Below are 6,921 nucleotides of genomic sequence, written 5' to 3' on the forward strand. Positions count from 1 at the left end.
TTCCTCGAGGCAGAGTACGACAGAAGTCATATTTGCTCCCTTGCAGACTGAAGTGGGAACTGTGGAATGGTGCCATTAATCAGAACCCCTGCTATGCTCCCATGTATTGAATGCCAGAACAAAAGACATATCCATTACATTTGTATGGTGGAAGAGTTCAGCAGGCCAGGCTCAGAACTGAACTTTCAGCCCTGGTGTTACCCACCCTCTTAAAAAGGGATAAATTTCAAAAATTTCTGGCAGTTTCCAGCCAAACCTGTTGCCTGTGCCCATTAGTGACAGGTTATACTGACTGTGCTGACAATTGGCAGGTTGGCATTGAATTTTGTTGCAGCCACCCCCTTCCCCATTTTGCCAGCTTGTCTGGGTCTTCCTGAAGCTTGTTACTCATTGTTTAATACATTTTCAAATGTTGGGCCATCTGTAGACTTTGAAATAATGCCCTATATACCCAAATCCAAACCATTAAACATATCAATAAGAGGAGAAGTCCTAATCCTGAGCCTTGAGGAATATCATAATATTTTTTCTGCCATCAGAAATACAACTATTCACTACTTAACTCAGTTTCTTTCGCTGATTTTGTATCCACACTGCCACTAACCCTATAATTCCCTGGGCTGTAATTTTGCCCTTTATCTGGTACTTTGTCAAATGCCTTTTGAAAGCTCTTATGCACAATATCAACCGCAGTACTTGCCATTATTTCATCAAAGACCTCAATCAACGTAGTCAAACATGATTTGCTTTAACAATTCCATGCTGGTTTTCATTTATTAGCCCATATCTTTACGAAATGCTAATTAATTTTGTCAAGGATTATTGTCTCTAAAAGTTTCCACACTATCAATGTTAGACTGACTGCCTGTAGTTGCAGATTTTAGTAATTGCAGGTTTTAACCCTTCCCTTTTTAAAACAAGGGTGCAACATTTGCAATTCTCCAATTCTCTGGCACCATCCCCATATCTAAGAAGGATTGGAAGACTGAGGCCAGAGCTTGTGCAAGTTCTGGCTTTGCTTCCCTCTGCAACCTCAGATGAATTCTATCTGGACTAGATGACTTACTGCTTTGAGGATTGCCAATCTTTTATATGCTCCCTTTGTATTATTTTTATCCTATTCAATCCCATACTACCTCCTCTATATGGCTACAGGGCCAGTTTTCTGTTCTCTAGTGAAGGCAGATGCAATGTATTCATTTAGTATCTCAACTATGCTCTCTTCCTCCACAAGAGTGTCAACCTTTTGGCTGCAAATCAATCTCACCTTCATCTACACCATCCCTTTCTTCTGCTATAATAGTTTCTTTGATTAACATTGCCACCTCCACCATGACCTACACCCACCCAACACCCTGCCACCCCTGCTGCCCATGCCATCACCATCTCCACTGCCCTGCCCCCCCATTGCCCTGTAGCATCCCCACTGCCCCAGCCACCTCCTGTCCCACTGCTCCTGCGCATCCACCACCCCTGCCACTCCACTGTGCTCCCGCCATGCCCTGCCCCCACCACTGCCCCCCCACTGCCCCCTGCCACCCACCATTCCCATAACCTCACTGCCCCTGCCATCCCACCGCCCCCTATCCCCCTCATTTCCTTTCCTGTCTTTCTTCAGTACCTGGTAGCCTTGAACCATGTTTCTAGGAAACAAATTGAGTGTGGAGCTGTGCAACTGTCTGAAAGATATCATGTAGGTCTTGCTCTGTGATAAGAAATGTGCGTCCGTGGCTGCGCAAAAAAAAATTTAAAAGGACAGAACAGAAAAAAAACCAGGCACAACTGTTTATTTTTAAGGTAATTGCCCATGAATATTAAATTCAAATTCTCCTCCTCTTTGAGACAGGACTCTGTTATTGCCACTATGTCATAGTTCTATGTGACTGCAGCTCACCAACCTTATTTACCACGCTGTGTGTATTTATGCACTCCAAACCTAATTTAGGCTGCCTCAAATTTGCCTCTGTCTGATCCCTGGTATTTCTTAACTATACTTTATTCGAGTTTTATTTTCTCTCCTAGTCCTCTGTGCACCTTGTTTCTCTCCTTGAATCTTTCATCTTGATGTCCACCACAGCCAAATTAATTTAAATGCCCCCCCCCCGCCACACAGTGCTAATTAACCTTCCTGTGAGGTCTGTAGAGGTGCAGCCTGTCCACCTTGAACAGGTCCCTCTTGCCCAAAAACTTGTCCCAATATCCCAGTATGAACTCTTCCCTTCAAATTCTGTAGCCATGTATAAATATATCTTATCCTACTGTTCTAAACTCACTAGCATGTGGCACAGGGAGTATAAGAGATTCCTACTTTTTGAAGTCTGCTCTTTGATTTCCCTTCAGCCATTTCCATCCTGTGGCATTAATTCCCATTTGAACAAGACTTCTGGTCTTTCCCCTTCCTCCCTCAAAATATTCTGCACCTCTCAGTAGCATCCTTTACTGTGACACCGGGGAGGCAACTCAGCATGTGGGACACATATGTTGCAGTAGCACCTGTCTATTGCCCGGCTATCAAATCCCAAGTTTAGACACATTGGGCAGGATTTTCAGCTCGGTGTGCAGGCCTGCGTCCGACATGCATGGGTGTGAAATAGCGAGCATCATGATGTCATCGCACCTCCTCGCTCAATATTTTGGTTGGCGGACACCAACAATTAAGAGGGCTATAAGCCTCTTAATCAATTAATTAAATTGAATTTTTCACTGCCTGTCCAACCTTATGGCTGGCGGACAGGCGAATAGGCCAAGCAGCCTTTGCATTTTTTGCAAGACCTCATCCATGGATGGGATGAGGTGTCGACTAAAAAACACAATGAAAATTTTTAAAACTCATATTTCACATGTCCCTGTTCATGTGACAGAGTCACATGTGGGGATATTTTTTCCTTATTTTTAATTCTTTATTTCTCATGTTAAAAATCTTCTGTTCCATGAGGCATCTCTGTGACTTAAGGGAGCTTTCACTGAGCGCACCCTCATGTGTGTGCACACTTCAGTGTTCACACTTCTCCTGCCGCCACCCAGGAAGCGCTGAGGTTATCACTGCACATTTCATGCTGGCTGGCCGTTAATTGGCTAGCCAGCATGAAATCGTGGTCAGGGCCCAATTGCAGATGCTGAACCATTGCCAGCCACTCCCAGGCCCACCTGCTAAGCCTGCCCGACAAAGGTAAAGTCCTCCCCAATGTTATTAATCACTGGCTGGAATTTTCCAGCCCCATTGGCGTCAGGTATCATGGTGGGCGGGAAGGGGGGGAGCAATATGGCGAGAAAGCCAAAAATCAGTTTCATGCCGACGTGAAAGCACAGTGGGATCATCTAATGGTGTGCACCATGGCAGAATGTGAATCCCACTGGTGGCCGGCGTGAACCCAATTTGCATCCCACTAATTGGATGCAAAGTAAGGCCTGACTGGAATCGTCCCCCCATGCCAGATTTACCATTACCCTGGTGGGAAAACACACTGGCCTAGAACATGCCTGGACAAGTGTGACGTGCAGAAGTTGGGACTTACTGTTAGGGCCTTGGTCAGATTGCGGACCTCCGAGGAGCAGGAGATGCTGGAGCCCGAAAGGAACACATGCATCGCATGCTGGATGGATTCTCATGGACATGGCTCCACCGCAAAGCAGCACTTGGAGGGTGGGAGGTCTCCGTTGATGCTTTGGGCCTGCATTGGAACATCATGGTTTTTGTCTTGGGCTGCTACAAGTCATCGGCAAGGGTGAGGGAGGGGAAGGGCCGGATGTGATTGGGAGAGTAAGGTGTACCGGGGGAAGATTCAGCAAGTTGGGAGGTAGATATAAGGGGGGAGGAATGGAGGGAGTTCTGAGGTGGGAGGGATTTCGGAGGGGGGAGGTGTCCGGGGGTAGGAAGGTGTCCGGGTGGAGGAGGGAGGAGGGAGTGGGGATAGTGTCTGGGGAGAGGAAGATGTCCGGAGGGAGGGAGGTGTCCAGGGTGCGGAGGGAGTAAGGAGTAAAGGGTGGGGGATGTCCAGGTGAATGTACAAGGGTGAGGTCTGTTGAGTCAATGACTGCCTCCTGTGGAGCGAACTGATGGTGGGCATGGTAGGAGGGAATGGTGAGTATGAGAGGACACAGAAGGAGCCGGAAGAGTGAGGGTGTGTTGATAGCAATAGAAGGGACGGCGAGGGTGGTTCGTGGGAACTCGGAGGCAGTCTCGGACCCTGAGGGTGGGAAGAAGGTGGTTGGGGAGGTCAATGTGGATGTGGGATTCTCAGGAAGATAGGGAATGTGCACGTTCACCTGGACATCCTAGAAATACAAGGGTTCTGGTTGGTGGGTGGCGGTGGGGAGGTGGAAGGTGATGCCAGGAGGGTTGACAGTGCTGGGGGAGAGGATATGGATGACTGGGGGAGGGGAAAGAACAGGGGGGCTGATCAGAAACTTAACAACTACCCAGCAGAGCCTCATGTTGGACTGCACAGGTGCTGCATGAGAGTGCAGTCAATGGATGGGCGGAGATGCGGCTCAGCTCAGACGGACAACTGAAAGAGAATCCCAGCAGGCAGCATTGAAAATGCTTGCAACAGTAAGATGAGTGTGATGGATGATGGCTCCGCATGTGTGGGAGAGTGTTTGCACGAGGCTCCAAAAGGCCCTGCCACACACACACTTCTCCCTCCAGAATCACTTGTGGTCTGGCTACAAGCAGCTGAGATGTTAGTGGTGGTGGTATGAGAGGCCATTTTTCCCATCCGCCACCACACTTAGTGCAAATCTGGGATGATTCCACCCTATGATATTAAACATCACACATTTCTGAAAGGGAAACACCATGAGACCCTCATATGAAAAAAAACAATGCTGAATGAAGCACAACAATATTTTAATGTGACACTAGCACTCCATTCTTAACACAATTATATAAACACCAGTGCTACCTTACTGTGTGAAAATAAACTTTTTGAAATGTTTCCGCATGCTGTAGTTTCCAACATCTGTTGATGTGGTTGGATCAACTGCCTCTCTCTCTACCACATGGCCTTTGATGACTGTGGCAGGCATCCTCTGGCAGCTCCAGGCCAGGGTGGGCTAGGGCATATAAAGGGCTGTCCTGCAACAGTACGGGAGGGTCCTCTGTGACCACTGCCGCTGGAGGAATTTGGGTGATTGGCAGAGGAACTGAGGAGCTCCTGACATCACTCAGAGTGCCTTGAGAGGAGCCCTGAAGAGTGTCAGGCTGCAGATCTCTGGACTCTTGGTGCCACTGCCCTGTTTCCTGTTGATTGTGGTGCACCTGGAGGGGTTTACAGGGCCATCAACAACCTCTAAGAGAAAATATATTTTAAACAGTTCTGAATATAGGTTTCTTTTTTCAATGGTTCAGTTGACAAGCACCTTGCCATTGTGGAATTGGACTGTACTGATCAGAAAGGTCCTTGGTTTGATCTTCAGCCTTTACTGGTGGTAGGACACCATGAGTCTTTGTGTCCCTGAGCTAGGGTTTCTTGTCTTGATTGCTGTCCAGATGACTCCTGCCCTAACATGCATAACTGGGAAGTATTAGGATCAGCCACCATTCCCTCTAAGTTTGAATAAACTGCCAACACTTAGCTGTTTCTCCTGTCCCCAGTTCTTCTTTGCATGGGAAGTAGGGTTTGCACCCACCTTGGAGATAGTGACTCTGCCTGTCTTTCCAATGACTGGTTCATCACCAAATCAAAGCTCTAATGAACAGACAGAGAAGATATGATATGACAGTCCTCAGGGACTAACTGCATATTCAGCATGTATATAGCCTCTATGCTGCGTATCAAATTTAATTTTTTCTTGATAAACTATTACCCCATTTTCTGGTCATGGACACTGCCTGGGTGGATTTTTTTTTTCATTCACGGTATGTGGGTGTCACTGGCTGGGCCAGCATTTAATGCCCATCCCTATTTGCCCTTGAGAAGGTGATAGTGAGCTGCCTTCTGGAATTGCTGCAGTCCATGTGGTGTAGGTACACCCACAGTGCTGTTAAGAAGGGAGTTCCAGGATTTTGACCCAGTGACAGTGAAGGAACGGTGATGTATTCCCAAGTCAGGATGGTGAGTGACTTGGACAGGAACTTCCAGGTGGTGGTGTTCCCATCTATCTACTGCTCTTGTCCTTTTAGGTGGTAGTGGTTGTGGGTTTGGAAGGTGCTGTCGAAGGAGCCTTGATGATTTCCTGCAACGTATCTTGTAAATGGTACACACTGCTGCTACTGTGTGTCGGTGGTGGAGGGAGTGAATGTTTGTGGATGTGGTACCAATCAAGTGGGCTGCTTTGTACTGGACAGTGTCGAGCTTCTTGAGTGTTGTTGGAGCTGCACTCATCAAGGCAAGTGGGGAATATTCCATCACACTACCGACTTGTGCCTTGCAGATGGTGGACAGGCTCTGGGGAGTCAGGAGGTGAGTTACTCGCCGCTGGATTCCTAGTCTCTGACCTGCTCTCATAGCCACAGTATTTATATGGTTAGTCCAGTTCAGTTTTTTGGTCAATGGTAACCCCCAGAATGTTGATAGTGGGGGATCCAGTGATGGTAATGCCATTGAATGTCAAGGGGCGATGGTTAGATTCTCTCTTGATGGAGATGGTCATTGACTGACACTTCTGTAGCACGAATGTTACTTGCCATTTGTCAGCCCAAGCTTGGACATTTCCAGGTCTTGCTGCATTTGGATATGGACTGCTTCAGTATCTGAGGAGTTGCGAATGGTGCTGATTCCTGAAGGTTTCGTCACATGACCTCTCTCCTTCAACTGCTCTGCCAGTCAAACAATATCCAGCATTATCATAATCAATAAACCAAAGTGTTCAAAAAAACCCATTTGGAAACGCTTCTGTGATTTTTCTCTCCTAGTCGCCTTACAACAGTGTCGGGAGATTCTTCTTTCAATTTTGGAAGCTTCAGGACAACCCTGGAGA

Source organism: Carcharodon carcharias, chromosome 16 (genome assembly GCF_017639515.1).
Source record: "Carcharodon carcharias isolate sCarCar2 chromosome 16, sCarCar2.pri, whole genome shotgun sequence".
Classification (NCBI taxonomy): domain Eukaryota; kingdom Metazoa; phylum Chordata; class Chondrichthyes; order Lamniformes; family Lamnidae; genus Carcharodon; species Carcharodon carcharias.